Source organism: Limulus polyphemus, unplaced genomic scaffold, assembly GCF_000517525.1.
Source record: "Limulus polyphemus unplaced genomic scaffold, Limulus_polyphemus-2.1.2 Scaffold169, whole genome shotgun sequence".
Classification (NCBI taxonomy): Eukaryota; Metazoa; Arthropoda; class Merostomata; order Xiphosura; family Limulidae; genus Limulus; species Limulus polyphemus.
Genome location: NW_013665779.1, coordinates 128194 through 144688, shown reverse-complemented (window position 1 = coordinate 144688; position 16495 = coordinate 128194). Strand labels below are relative to the sequence as shown.

Genomic DNA, 16495 nt, shown 5'->3' with positions numbered 1-16495 from the left:
GTCAACACCAACCCACCAACCAAGGCAGAGATCATTAAAGCCATCAAGTCCTTGAAGAACGGCAAGGCAGCAGGTCCTGACGGCATCCCGCCAGAAGATCTCAAGACAGACGTGGTAGCAGCTGCAGAGACACTACATCCTCTCCTACAGAAGATTTGGAAGCAGGAGCAAGTGCCCGCCAACTGGAAGCTTGGGTACCTAGTGAAGCTGCCCAAGAAAGGTGACATTTCCCAGTGTGGCAACTGGCGAGTAATGATGCTGCTGTTTATCCCCATTAAGGTGCTGACTAGAATCATCTTGAAGAGACTGAAAGAGGCGCTAGACAAAAGACTGAGATCAGAGCAGGCAGGATTTAGACAAGATAGATCGTGTACAGACCACATCGCCACTCTGCGCATCATCATCGAGCAGTCCATCGTATGGCAGTCTCCTCTGTATACGACCTTCGTTGACTTTGAAAAAGCCTTCGACAGCGTCGACAGGGAAACCACCTGGAAGCTGATGCAGCACTACGGAATTCCTCCTAAGCTCATTAGCATCATCCAGCAGCTCTATGAGGACTCATCCTGCCAGATCATCCACAACGGAAAGCTGACAAGCCCTTTCCCAATGAAAACCGGAGTGAGGCAAGGCTGTATGCTGTCTCCGACAATCTTCCTCATCATCATGGTCTGGATCATGAGGAGAACGATTGAGGGTAGCGCCACCGGCGTCCAGTGGACCCTCACCAAACAGCTGGAGGGCTTGGATTTTGCAGACAATGTCAGTCTTCTGTCCCACAAGAAACAGCATGCACAGTCCAAGCTCACCCGGCTCGCTGAGGAGGCAGAAAAGACCGGCCTGAAGATCAACACCAGAAAGACGGAGGTGATGCGGCTGAACAACAAACAAGAGCGCCCACTGCAGCTGCAGGGAAAATACATCAAGGAAACAGAGCGCTTCGTTTACCTTGGAAGCATAGTAAGCAGAGACACGGCGCAGACGAAGACGTTAGGAGCCGGATCAACAAAGCAAGGCTCGCGTTCAACACCCTGCGACCCATCTGGAACTCCAAAGCCTTATCCCTGCGCAGCAAGATCCGCATCTTCAACACAAATGTAAAAGCAGTCCTCCTGTATGGGTCCGAGACATGGCGAGTTACGAACACCATCACCATCAAGATACAGACGTTCATCAACAAGTGCATGCGACACATCCTAAACATCAGGTGGCCAGAGAAGATCTCAAACACAGAGCTATAGAAAAGGACCAACCAGAACCCAGTTAGCCAAGACATCAGGAAAAGAAAATGGGGCTGGATCGGACACACACTGCGAAAACCAGTTGACAACGTAACAAGGCTGGCCTTGGATTGGAACCCACAAGGGAAAAGAAAAGCTGGGAGGCCAAAACAGACGTGGAGGAGATCGGTCGGGAGTGAAGCGAAGGCCGCCGGAATGGCGTGGACCCAGCTGAGGAGAGCAGCCCTGAACAGAGTCCGTTGGCGAGGTGTTGTTGCGGCCCTGTGCTCCACTGGGAGTCTACAGGATTAAGTCAAGTAAGTCGTTAGAATTTAATTAATTTTTACTGCAAATATATATATATATATATTAGCTTTAAATGCTTAATGATAAATATTTGTTATTCAAAACTACAACAAAAAGATTCTATAGCTGATAAATTTATTTTAACATAAAATTATTATGTTAATGGTTAACATTCAAACACTTATTATATTATTAGTATGATCACACAAAACTCTAAATTAATCAAGCATTAGTATAAAAGCAGATGATTACATAAATTACAAACAAATTCACAATAAACTCTAAAACCTCATGAGGTTTTAACTTAAAAGCGTATAAGCCGATAGATGCAAACGTATTATTTGTCTGTAACACGAATTTGTGAAATACTGAATATAAATTATTTTATGGGGTTTTATATTAGGTTAAATATGTTATATTTCAGTAATTTCATAGTTTGATAACCAAGGGAAAACATTAGCCGAATCATTTGCCTGCACCATATTTAGATCTTCGAGACAAAACACACACTTTTGTTTTTTTATTTCAAAATGTAACTTCTAATATGTAAAAACACTTTTGCTCCAATAAAATAAATATCAAATAGCTTCTGACTGTGTTTGTTTCAGATCTTCGCGCAAAGCTACATAAGGACTAACTGCGCAGAGTAATAAATAATTTTGAACTAATTGCCTAGAGGGTAATAACCTAGTCAAGAACACCCTCCATCCCCCCCCCCAAAAAAAAATTAAGTTACTCTTTTGAAATTCAATAGGGAGATTTTACTGTCAATTTTACAGTGCACCCACAGCTCCTAAATGCCGAGGGCGTTTTTGCAAAAAAAGACCTCGAACCATGGACCCTCGGATTCACAATCGCGGCAAGCTAAACACTAGGCCCACGTCTAACTCAAAATATCTTCTGTTTTAAAATACTGTTTTATATTTACGCGTATGTAGTCCTGGAAATGTTTCCAATTTACATAAAATTTGGCTAGATTTTATAATAATGCATCTCTCGTATTAGAGCTCCGAAATTGTTCCAATCTAATGTAAAACAAGTGCAGTAATAAATTCTATTAGTTCTGCAGCTTCTTTCTTTGTTATACGCCCATTGACACAAACAAAGACCCAGTCTCCTGTCGTCTTTTTATTTTCCAAAAACAAGTCTTCACTGAATGCTAATACCCACTTCTATAACGGTTACATTTACCATTACTGAACTATGCCGTAGTTAGAATACCGATATTCTTAAGGGTATAACAAAATAAAGACAGGGATATACATTTAGCCATTATTACTGAGAATCAATACGAAGTGGTCTTCAAAGCAAAAATTAAATAAAACGACCCAAGATATCTAACAATTTCGAAGAGCAGTTTATTCTTTCTTAGGAACTTTTTTAAAAAAAGTAAAAAGCGGGATGTTTAACGGAATTTATAGGTTTTTTATAGTATAAAGATTCAATCAAGGTAGTGGAAAACTAACCAATCATGTACAAGAAGGATATCTAGCGTGACATAAAGTACAGAAAAAAACAAAACAAAATAATACAATAGGGTTTAGATTTGTTCTGTTTGTTTTGAATTTCGCGCAAAGCTACATGAGGGTTATCTGCGCTAGCCGTCCCTAATTTAGCAGTGTAAGACTAGAGGGAAGGCAGCTAGTCATCACCACCCTCTTAGGCTATTCTTTTACCAACGAATAGTGGGATTGACTGTTACATTATAACGCTCCCACGGCTGAAAGGGCGAGCATGTTTGGTGTGACGGGGCTTCGAACCCGCGACCCTCAGATTGCGATTCCAGCGTACTAACCACCTGGCTATGTTAGGCATACGGTTTAGAGAAAAACATGGAATAGGGTTATTTTACATAAATTAATATAATCAGTAAGAAGTACGAAACTGGAACATTACACTAAAACAAAAATAGTACGCTTGGTATTAAGTACAAAGCTATACAATGGGCTACCTGTGCTCTGCCCACCGCTGGTATTAAAACCAGATTATTGGCATTATAAGCCTTCATACTTACCACTGAGCCATGACATAAAAAGAAATAAACAATTATTTTTTTCTGTTCCAACTTCAAATTGGCCTGGGATGGCCAGGTGACTAGGGCGCCCGACTCGTAATCTGAGGGTTGCGGATTCGAATCCCCGTCACACCAAACATGCTCGCCCTTTCAGCCGTGGGGGCGTTATAATGTGACGGTCAATCCTACTATTCGTTGGTAAAAGAGTAGCCCGAGAGTTGGCGGTGTGTGGTGATGACTAGCTGCCTTTCCTCTGGTCTTTCACTGCTAAATTAGAGACGGCTAGCGCATATAGCACTCGTGTAGCTTTGCGCGAAATTCAAAAACAAAAAACATGTCCAAGCGTTAAGAAACTTCTTTTATATAACCTTTTACAAGTCAGTGGTAAGCTGGTGTTTGTTTTGTTGTTGTATCTCTAAAAAACAAGATAAACCAGATTATATAACTTTCAAAGTTATGATTCAACATTTCCAAACTCTTCATTGGAATAGACTGTGTGGAATTTATTAACATTATTATTTCGCTGAGGTAATTATTCAAGGTTATCTTATTTCATTACAAACTTATGTACGCGAAAATGCAAAAAACAAAACAAAAAAAACGTGTTACAAGAAGAAAAGTCATAGAATGTGTTTTCCAACGCTGTATATTCAGTATGTGCTTTATGAAGCTCAAATTGTTCTTTCACTGCTTGCCCTGCGATCGTGGTATAAGATTGGAAGGGAAATAACGTATTACTATTTCTGTTTGTCGTTGCCATTTCAGCGCAAATGTACACAATAGGCTATCTTCGCTCTCTCCATCGCGGAGAATCGAACCCCGGGTTTTAGCGTTGTCAGTCCGTACCTTACCTCTGCACAACTATTCTGTGTTGTACAACCTGTCGAAGAGTTTTGTACTTAGCTGGCACCACGCCAGGAAGAAAAATAATTATTCTCTCTCTGTAAATGTATCAAACTTATCTATCAAATGTTCACGGGTTAGGAAACTTCACACAGGAGATTATAAATATGCATGCTTATATCTTTTATATCTCAGAATAAAATATCGAATCCAATACAACAAAAACACATTATTCGGATGCAGGTGAACGTAATCTCCTTTCATCAGATAAAGACTGACATTATCTTATTAAAGAATCAGCTTTGTGTATCACAGTCACGATCATATTATTATACGAGCATACCGACTTCGTGTCCCTGGGTCAGCGGTAAGATTACGGATTTATAAAGCTAAAATTCGGGGTTCAATTCCCTATTGTGCAGCGTTGCACTAAGAAAATAACAACGATCAAGTTCGTATGTCAAGTTCAATATGCCCAAATCAATTGTCTTGATCAAAGAAGTATGGGGAAAAACAGTAGTTCTGACGGTCAAGTTATATAAAAAGATGGCGGAAAACTATCAGAAACTCTCTAAACAGCTTGGATAATTATGCTGTTTCTGGGGTATACATCAGCACCATTTCACTTTTAATATGTAGCTTGAAAAAATTTTATGTCAAATATGAAAAAAAAATCAATATCTGTCACACACATTAAGAGAAATAAATCGCCAAAATAAAGCAAAATCATTCTTCTTTTTCTGTTGTGTTTTCCAAACAAACGTAGTGACTTTTGAAACACCTTATCTATATTATTCAATATTTAAACTTCTACAACATTTCACTTGTTTGTCAAGAACAAAATAAACCAGGGAATGCGTTTATATTCATTTATATTAAACAATTTATTCGTGTTTTAAAAAGAAACATTCGAGCGCAGAAAATGAGAATAATACATAAAACAGTGAGTCCCAGCATGGGATCTAAACTGCGTCGCTATGTATGTTATAATGCAATCTTAACCACGAGGCTAAACTTTAGGTTGCAAACAAAGTTTGTGTTTCTAAACATTGATCTCATCTGCTGTATGACGTGGGTTTTTGTTTGTGTTCTATCATTGGCTAATCTACAATCTGATAGGCAACAGCTAAAACAAGTGACAATGAAAAGTAGTGACAGTTCAGGTAGCACTGTATGTACTATATGTGTGTGAAAAAGAAGTAATATCTGTAACATAGATATTGTTAATGTTAAGAAACGTGAAGATGTAAAAAAAAGAGCCCAGTCATAAAAAGTGGAGATAATCAGACACGCAAGTCAAGTTAGAAGAAACAACTGGAGCAACCTTGGCTTATGCAGCTTTCATGGTTGTGCCTATTAGCTTAACGTGCGCCAAAGTTGTCTCGGTTGCTTCTTCTAACTTGTGTGTTTGATTCCAGTAGATGAAAATAAGAGTAGAAATTTGAACGCTGTTACACATCCTATAATATTAATAATGAAAGTAACAGTAGATTACAAGATTGTCTCGGTTGTTTCGTCTAACTTGGTTTGTGTGTCTGACATCTCTACGTTATATAGCTGGTCTCTTTTTGTAGCTTAAAATTTTTTCACGGTAACAGTGTTTCTGTTATAGATGGCAAACACAAGACAGAAACACGTGGTCTATCATTTAGTTCGTGTCTTACACTTTCCGCCAAGGAGGAAATCAAACAAAACGTTTCTTCCGTGAGATTTTCTTGCTCATTCCTCTTCAATAAGATTATTTCATTTTAACAGTTTATTTTAAGGTTATAAGTTAGATGATATTGATTCCTAACAATACTCCCACTTTGGAATAACGAATTACGTCATTAATAAATCCGCTAGCTTTGAGGGTTTGTCGCAGCGATGGGCTACTTCTAAAGTAAGATATTATAAAAACGTCCTTTCCCGATCTACGAGTCAAAGCCAGGCAGTGACATTTTTGTTTTACGACAGTATTGATAAGTGAGTTAAAAGCCACAGTCGCAATCTGTGTAAGAATAAACATAAGACTTCTAAATAGCATGCAATGCGCAGATCTTTCTAAGAGACCAGTAAAGCAAAAATGAAAATTGAAGAATAATAATAAATAACGACAGTGAAACATCCGTGTAACTTGGCTAAAAAGTATTTCAAGTTTTCTTACGTTTCTGGTGGACTTTTAAATGTCCGATAAGAGGTGTCGTGAACGTTAAACGACTGTCTTTTAAAGAAGAAGAACAAGATCACAGAATTATACCTTATGCATTCATTGCTCATTAAACTGAATATACTTAAATACCATATGCATGTTTTATCTGCTATTACTATAAAACGCCCCCCACTGGCACAGTGGTACGTCTGTGGACTTGTACTACTAGAAACCGGGTTTCGATACCCGCGGTGGGCAGAGCACAGATAACCCTTTGTGTAGCTTTGTGCTTAATAACAAACAACAACAACATACTACAAAACTCCAGTAAACACATGAACAGCAGGTCCCTAGAAAGGAAAGCTACTGAACTTGTGACGTTTGTGTAAGTTACTACTTCACGTTTCGCGATAACTTACATGTTATGTGTTCTGAAAAGTTTCTAAAACCAAAATTTACGAAATCTGTATATTGTAGTAAGTTTCAGCAAATTTCTTCGACATTTTTTCCAGATTTCCAGAGTAAATAAGCAAAAATCAAATAATCTAATATTTGATATTACATACTCTACATTGTTAGATTGGTTCAGCCTGGTAGTTTTAAAGGATCTGATGGTTTTACACGGAATTTTCCATTATTGTAACTCTGATGGTTTTATAAAGCATTTTTATTTATTATGATTCGGTGGTCTTTTAAGGAAATTTTTATTACTGTAAATCTGGCGGTTTCATGAGAAATTTTCCCATTAATGTGGAGTTTTATTAAGGTTCCTACATGATCGTTATCTGGTGGGTTCACAAGGAATTTCCTACTTCTGTGACCCAGTGACAACGGAATAACATTTCTGTCCTGACAGAAGGTTTATTTGTTTGTTTTGAATTTCGCGCAAAGCTACACTAGGGCTATCTGCGCTAGCCGTCCCTAATTTAGCAGTGTAAGACTAGAAGGAAGGCAATTAGTCATCACCACCCACCGCCAGCTCTTGGGCTACTCTTTTACCAACGAATAGTGGGATTGGCCGTCACATAATAATGCCCCCACGGCTGAAAGGGCGAGCATGTTTGGTGTAACGGGGATTCGAACCCGCGCCCCGCAGATTGCAAGTCGAGCGCCCTAACCACCTGGCCATGCCGGCCTTATGTATTTGATTCAAGTAAATTTTCTATTTATTCGAAAAGGCAATGCTATTACTGGTAGAGTTACTGTTTCGAGGTCCTTGTTACAATTTTTACAGTTAAGGATATTCGTATAGCCAAAGGACACAACATTTCAAGAAATGAGCCTTCGATTCTTTCCATACAAGCACCAATTAGGACAGCAACGGCTCAAAACCAACATTCCAAGTTAATCTAAAGTAACGCCTTCATCCGAAAAATGAAACCTATAGTTACGAAAAAGAATCCCCCAATAAAAAAATTGGGGGAGAGAAGCTTGGCACTTCTATTTGTACAGTTAAAAAGATCGTTAAGAAGAATTTGAATTTGATGAAGACTCACAAGCCAAAAATTCAAAAGATTCCCAGACACACCTCAAAATCAAAGAAGTTTTTTTATGAGAAATATGTTAGAAATTGGAATCACAGAAATTACATTCTACCACATACTTGTCAAGTTCTACGATACTGTTCCAATGGACTTTTGTCCATGTAAATTGGAGGGTCTGTAGAAAATTCATCAAGATGTGTGGTCTAAGATTGATCTCGCCATTCTCCGCAGAACATTGTTATAATGGAAAGTGCGGTGTCAAGCAGCACTGCATCATCATGCCCATCAGAATGAGCATGGTTGAAGATGAAAAAGTTATTCCAAAGATATCACAGGACCAGAAATGTCGTTCTTATGGAGGGTAACTAACGTCAATTATAGATACACAAAATATCGAGATATTAGCGTGTGTATTAATGCCAGAAGATGTTAACAATCTTCTGTGATGTTTAATTGTGTGTGTGTTTTTGTCATATACTTTTTATTGTTCTCGACAACAGTAAAAAACAAACAGAGGTTCGTGTTAGACTCTATTCTTTTTTATAATATGCAAAGAAAATAAGTGGGTACAACCTAAACGGTAAACTGTGAAATAACACGTCAATTGTCACAGCGCGACAAATTATAAGTAATGCTTTACATTTGATTGATTTTGTTGGTTGGAGACATAACAAGCCAGCTGTGATAACACTGACAAATCACTAGTAATACGAGGGAGGGGGTGTTACAATGGAATGTCACTGTAGAGCACTATAAAGCGGTTTCAAGTGAATGTTTTTGACAGTATGTATTTTGTCTAAGCTCAAAGTTACTTGCTCGAGTTTAGAGTTTCCTTATTAAGATTTAGATACATTCAGTTAGGTTGTGTCCAGAACCTTTGAGACAAGTTGAGTTCTTCACGTACATAACTTACTATCAAAAGAAATAACTGTCTTACCTCTGTGCCGATTTGTCTGTTTGTCAAACATAAGCATTCCGCCTTCTACCTGAAAAACGAGAAAATGTCAAAGTTTATAAACTATGGTTTTATGACGTACATCACACCATGATTACGTGCGTCTTGTTTAAGAAACAGGCATCGAAAGGTTTAAAGCTCTATACTTAAGGACAGATATACAGAATGTAAAATACTTATAATATTGGACAGACACAAAGAAGCAAACGACTAAAAAAAGAAATAGAAACGTTAAGGTTTAGTGAGGAGCTTATTGGACTGAATAATTAATTCAAAAATAAAAATATCAACTTCTACAGTAGCCATGTTCTGATGTTAGTGATTACAATGTTTCTACCCATAGTATCGGGTCATCATAAGGTAAAAGGTATTTTTGAATGTAACTGTTACCTGATGATAACTCGATGCTATGGGTTGTAGCGTTGTAATCATTAAAATAAGAACTTACCTGCTGTAAAAGTTTATGTTATTATGTCGTGGTAAGAACATATCGTTTGGTCTTTTTTTCTGTACAACATTGAAACAGGGTGTTAAACATACACATCTTTACATTATGGCGCTCTGCAATGTGCCCACCATGGATATCGCACTCCGAATTTTAGGGTTAAAACTCTCAAGCTCACTGCTGAGTTACTGGGGGAGATTATATAAAGTGAAATAAAGTGTCACTTTTTATGTTTAAAAATCAAATTTATGTACATTTTTATCCTTGAAGAAGTTTCTTTCTTGATCGTTTCCAGAAACTCGTACTTACAATGCAATACAATGTTTCGTTTCCCAAAACTTAATTATATATACTAATAGAATGATTCTTTTTATAAAGTAGAACTTTGTGTATTTTCCATATTTCTGTCATTTTAATTGTATATTGTACCGAATAACTTACGAGCTCAGCTGTGTTCAGTTAATAAAGTGTTCAAATAACTACTTTCTTAAACATAAGTGTAACGTTAAAAGCATTCTCATTTAAAATGCTGATTTCACAAAATATACAAAGCAATGCAAATGTAAAATTCCAAGAATAACGCAGGTTTTAAATAGTTGAGAGGCGAAACGTACGAATAGCGTTTCAGTTTAAGACTGTCAGCAGCTGACTACTTAAAATACAAATGTATTTCAACCACACGGAAAATAGAAATTTATACTTTTCTTTAATCTTCCAGAGTACGAAGAAAATTGCTATATAAAACTAACATATAATTACACAACTTCACTTTACTTACAGGATCAAAGGAACAAAACTAACGTAATCAGTTGATATATATACATTACCCCGACTCTATTTATAAGACAAAAATTATAATTTTTTATGAGAGTAACTCCTGCACAGACGCAGAAGTTTGCTGAAAATAAGTAGTTGTAAGCTTTATTAACACATACCGTGTTTAAGAAAATGTAGTTTCTCATTTTTTGTCTAGCACACTCTACACAAAGCAATTTATGTATATACTAGAATAAAAGCCCATCAAAAATGACTGGAAACCATTCTTGAATGAATAACAAAAATTATAGAATTTGACTAAAACGAATTTGTCTGTACCTCCAAAATGCACACCTACTCTTTCACTTGTTTCACCAGTTTCGAAGTAATTCTTTAATCGCCACATTTTTAATTAAAGTTACGCAGAAAAATGAAATGTTATCGTGAACAAAAGTACGTGTGCACTCTTAATGAGACTTAAAAAGCACTCTTGAGCCTTTTCACTGTATTCTAGGTCAGGAAGTAGAAAACATAGTGCGGACATTCCGCCACAAATTTTCAACTCTTTCGACTGTACAAAGGTCAAATGATATTAGACTACCGTGGCCCATTGGGTCACCCACTATTCAGAGGTTATGAAAAATTCAAGCTAATTTCAATATTGCACTGAAATGAAGGTTTATTTTGAAATAATTTGATTAAATATTTCAATCCATTCGTGTTATTCATAATTCAAGAAAAGATATTGGGAGTAAAAGGAAATACCATTTCAATTTTCAAAAAAATGAAGTAAGAAGTTTCGTAAAGAGCGCGAACGGTAGTGTGATGTAAAATTACTCATGCTAGAAATTTTCATAAAAATGACTCGAAATTATTTCTTATCACACGGTCTCTAATATACACTATAGTAACAGTTGGGCCCGTTGCGTCACCCACTATTCAGAGGTTATGAATAATTCAAGCTAATTTCAATATTTAACGAAACTTGTTTTATTCTGTTTCCATTCTCATTTCATTACAAATATGGCGCTATTGTGCGCCGTTTCTGCTGTATTTAATTACAGACAAGCACACAAACAAACAAACAATCTCAGAGTTTTAGTAGTATATAGATTTGGTAGATTTTCAACTCTTTCTACTGTACAAAGGTTAAATGATATTTGGTAGTAATAAACGTTTATTTTTCTTTATGTTTTAAGGCCAAGTAGATAATATATGTGTTAAAATACCAGAAGAATATTTATTAATTAACATTTATTCACCACTTAAAACTTTTAAAACACTGACTCTATAACGTTAGTAATAGTAGGCCTATTTGTAGTCTAATATAAGTATTAGACCTAATACATAAACGTAACGTAAGCCTTAACTGAAACACCACTTGGTAAATTTTATTTTGCTTTTGGCTACAACTCAATGTCATAAAACTTCTGAATTAAACTACTGTGCTGTTATATCACCGAAGTTAACACAAAAATAAAGAATAAAAAACAAACTTTTCTAAGAAATCAACATGAATATTGAGCATTCAATATAAAGCACCATAGTTGGCCCAAGAACAACCAGGTGAGAGTTTTGTTGCTAAGCGACGACGTATATTGTTGAGTATTACTAAAAAAAAAGAGGCATGAAAGTGTTCTCGACAGAGTGACAAAGGGAATAAACCTTTAATTGGTTAGTGATATCTATTTTCCGTTGATTTGAGAAAAACTTCTTAATTATCCATATCTTGTTGGCTTCTACCAAGATAGTAAGATTACCATAAGACACATTTGTGTAAATACTTGTATATTTTTTTATTTTATCAATTTGTTTGCATGTTGACTTTCGTGCAAAGCTACACGAGAGCTATCTGTGCTAACCGTCCCTCATCCTGGTGATAGACTAAAGGAAAGGCACCTAGTCAACAGCACCCACCACTAAATATTTGGCCGCCCTTACTTGGCTGAGTAGCGGGATTTGACTGTCACTCTTACACCGCTCCCATACACGGTCGCAAAGATCGGAGTGCGACATTGATATTTTTTGGAGGTAACGGGACGCGAACCACGGAATCTCAGATACACAGACTGACACATTAAACACTGGAACGCGTTCGGCCAGATGTTATAAAACCTAGCAAGTTCATTACAAGATATGTTTATGTAATAATTATATTTAATTGGTTTCAGCCAAAATGGGTTTGTGTAATTAATTTAGTTTATTTTTGTTTCATTCAAATTTGCATATTCCGCACAAGGTAAGTTTGTGTAATTATTTATATTGTGGTGATTTAAGCCAAATAGACAGTTTTATCACAGAGTAAATTTGTGTAATTATTTAAATTCTGGTGGTTTAAGCCAAAAAAATGCAGATTTATCGGAAGATAAGTTTGTGTAATTATTTATATTCTGGTGGTGTAAGCCAAATACAGTTTTGTCATAAAGTACATTTGTGTATTTATTGGTGCTTGGCTCAGTCTAGCTAATGACGTTTACACTTGGTATGTTTGTTTCATTATTAATTACAGGTGTTGCCAGCCATGTTATTAAAAATAAATTGATGTATTCAACAATATAACCTTCGTTTCGGCCATCAGCCACACGAACGGGTAAATCGCAGGGATATTTTTCATCCTTTGAAAAGAACATACAGCATGGCTGACTGTTTGCCTCGATAAAGCATCCGTAGTTTTGGTGAAAATAGTTTCTTGAGAAATAGTCTTCCATTTACTCGGTAGATTTACTTTTCAAAAACTATTTTCTTCTTTCTTGAGGCAAGTTTTTTAATCTATTTCGGGGGTTCTCTAGATCCAATTCACTAGGAAATTAAACGAAATTCCTTTACAGTCTCCAGTTGAGCTGGTAACTTGTTTATTATTTTTCTGTAAGTGGACTCTTTCCTTGCACAATTTCCGCATTCATCTATTCTTCGGAAGACATATACAAAGCAATACAGGGAAGAAGAATCACATATAAACCTCAGAACCTAAATCTGGCTTTAATCTATATTGGTTTTAGATTTAATTTTTTAAAGAATTACTCTGACAAATAATGTAACATTTTACAGTTGAGAAAATTAAATTAAATGCAAATGTTTTAATTTAAAAGTGAGCATTTCCTTGTAACACGCGTTTTTAACACTAAAATACTTCGTTGTAAAATGAAAAGAATATGTATAAAGTTTTTAAGAGGAACAACAGCATAATCAGGAATCATAATACGAAACCCCCCAATGGCACAGCGGTATTTCTGCGGACTTACAACGCTAGAAACCGGGTCTCGATACCCGTGGTGGGCAGAGCACAGATAGCCCTTTGTGTAGCTTTGTGCTTAACTACAAACAAACAAACATAATACGAAATATATCTCCAGTGAACAATTGTAGCTTATATATCTTGGTGTATATTTGCTACTCCCAAAGAAGAGTGACTGGCGTTTGTTTGTTTGTTTGTTGTTAATTACAAAGTTACACAATGGACTATCTATGCTGTGTCCAACACGAGTATCTAAACTCGAGTTTTAGCGTTATAAGCCTTCAGACTTACCGCTGTGCCACCTGGTGGCGGTAAAAGCAGGAACATCTGCATGTTTATGCTATATTCGAATAAGACTAAAAGTTGAAATATTGAAGAAATAATAAGAAAACTTATTTTAAAAGGTCTAAAGATGGTTAATGTGTCCGGGCTCTGAATCCGAAGGTTTATGGTTCGCCGCTCGTTCCAACAAATCCTATACTTTGGAGCCATGGGTGTGTTATAAGGTTAAACATCAAACCTCACTATTCTAGCTGCCTTCTGTCTAATATACAAGTTCAAAATTATGGACGACTATAAGTATATAGCCCTTTTGTGTAGCTTGGCATGAAAATCTTACACAACAATAAAAAAAAAATATGGTGTAGATTGTGTTATTTAATCTATATAAAAACCAGTGTGTGTCAAGTCACATCACGCTTGCTTTCTCGAAATAGGAAGATTCATAAAAGCCAAAATACATTTATCTAGGTAGAATAATTCGATTACTATCTGACCATTACGATTTTAGTGACGAAGTGCAATGGAGCCGTAAGGGGTGTGTGTGTGATGAAACCTTATAAGGATAATGAGTGTTAGTATAATAAGCCTAAAGTAAAGACGTAGTATGGGATCACCTAGCCTAGAGCCAAGTGAATAAAATTTATCATGAAAGTAAAAATGTGGTTTTAATCTTAAACTCAAATCGTTTCTAAATTAAATTATTTTCTATACATTAGAAGTTCTTAATCTAACTGATTGTTACCACTAATTATTCTATGAATACGCCTTTATTCCCTTTGTTATTCTGTCGAGAACGCTTTTACGCTCCTTTATTTTTGGTAACACTCAACAATATATACCGTCGATTAGCAACAAATCTATTATGGAATGTTATAGAGTGTTTTAAATATTATGGGTTGTTATAGAGTGTTTTAAATATTATGGGTTGTTATACAGTATTTTTTAACTATTATGAGACGTTATACTATCAAGAACGCTTTCATGTTCCTTTTTTGGTAATACTCAACAATATATATATCATCGCTTAGCATCAAACTATTATGGGATGTTGTAGAGTATTTTAACTATTATGGGATGTTACAGAGTAGTTTTAACTATTATGGGTTGTTATACAGTATTTTTTAACTATTATGGGTTGTTATACAGTATTTTTTAACTATTATTGGATGTTATACTGTCGAGAACGCTTTCACGTTCCTTTTTTTTTTGGCAATTCTCAACAATATATATCGTCGTTTAGCAACAAAACTATTATCGGATGTTATAGAGTAGTTTTTAACTATGATGGGATGTTATACTGTCGAGAACGCTTTCACGTTCCTTTTTTTTTGGCAATTCTCAACAATATATATCGTCGTTTAGCAACAAAACTATTATCGGATGTTATAGAGTAGTTTTTAACTATGATGGGATGTTATACTGTCGAGAACGCTTTCACGCTTCTTTTTTGGTAACGATCAGTAATAGTTTAAAACTATTATGAGATATTATGTGTTTTTCTTTAACTATGTACTAACACTATATTATAGTGTTTTAACTATTATGCGATGTATAGAGTGTTTTTAACTATTCTGAGATGTTAAAGAGTGACTTCTGAAACTATTATGGGATGTTATAGGTTAGTTTTAATTTCACATTTCATAGCTAACTGAAAGAAATAAATTTGGCGAAATCAAGCTTGACTAACAAGAAGGCAGAAGAGTGTAGTCGAGGCAGTCAAACGTCGGTAAAATCCTTTGTGAACCAATCAAAATTTTAAACTTAAATCGTTACTGAATTAAGCATTTATGTTATATCACCAACATGTTATTAATAAAGAATAAACCTCTTTAATCAATGGTAGACCTAAATTAAGAAATCAACAAATATTTTTCCAGTTTTGTTGTCTATACAATTCATTTTATACTTTTTATACATGGACTAACAACAATATTAGGTTACTAGCTGAAGTATCCATCCCCTGGACGGAAGTTATGTAAATTCATGATTATTGAAAGGTTATCTAAGGACACGAAAAGGTGCTTCCCATAAAAAACTGGAAAACACAAAATTAGAAACCGAAAAGTTATATGTATCTCCCAATGAACCTCTATACCAAATTTGGTGAAGATCCATTTACAGGGGGTGAAGTATTTGGTTTGTTTTGAATTTCGCGCAAAGCTACACGAGGACTATCTGCGCTAGCCGTCCCTAATTTAGGAGTGAAAGACCAGAGGAAAGGCAGCTAGTCATCACCTCCCACCGCTAACTCTTGTGCTATTCTTTTACCAACGAATAGTGGGACTGACCGTAACATTATAATGCCTCCACAGTTGAAAGGACGACCCTCAGATTGTGAGTCAAGTACCCTAACAACCTGGCCATGCCGGGCCTTGGGGCGAAGTAGTGGCAAAAATGCAAAATCTCCCATAAAAACGCAAAACTGAAAATGTGTATGTACCCCCGCATGGGCCTAATGAACTTCCATACCAATTCTGGTGAAAATCCACCTACAATCTGCGAAGTAGTTACATGGACATACAACTGACAGTATTATCATAGTTATATACATATTGTTGTTGCTAAGCAACGTGACATAAAAGCCATTGTTGCAACGTAGTGTTACCAAAACGCACTGGCTTTTCTATACATATTAGAAGTTGTTAATCTAACTGATTTTTAGTAATAATTATTCTATGAAGACCCCACGAATCCATTTCATAAATGATTTTAATTTTGATTGGCTCAAAAAGGAATTTGACGACTTTTGACTGTTTCGGCTGCACTTTTCTGCCTCTTTGATTTCGCAAAATTCATTTATTTCAGTTAGCTATGAAATGTGAGG

General features: G+C 36.0%; 1 pseudogene; it reads right to left on the bottom strand.

The window, feature by feature from the left end:
• The window catches only part of LOC106477718, a 131650-nt pseudogene that overhangs the window by 50838 nt on the left and 64317 nt on the right, over window positions 1-16495 (bottom strand).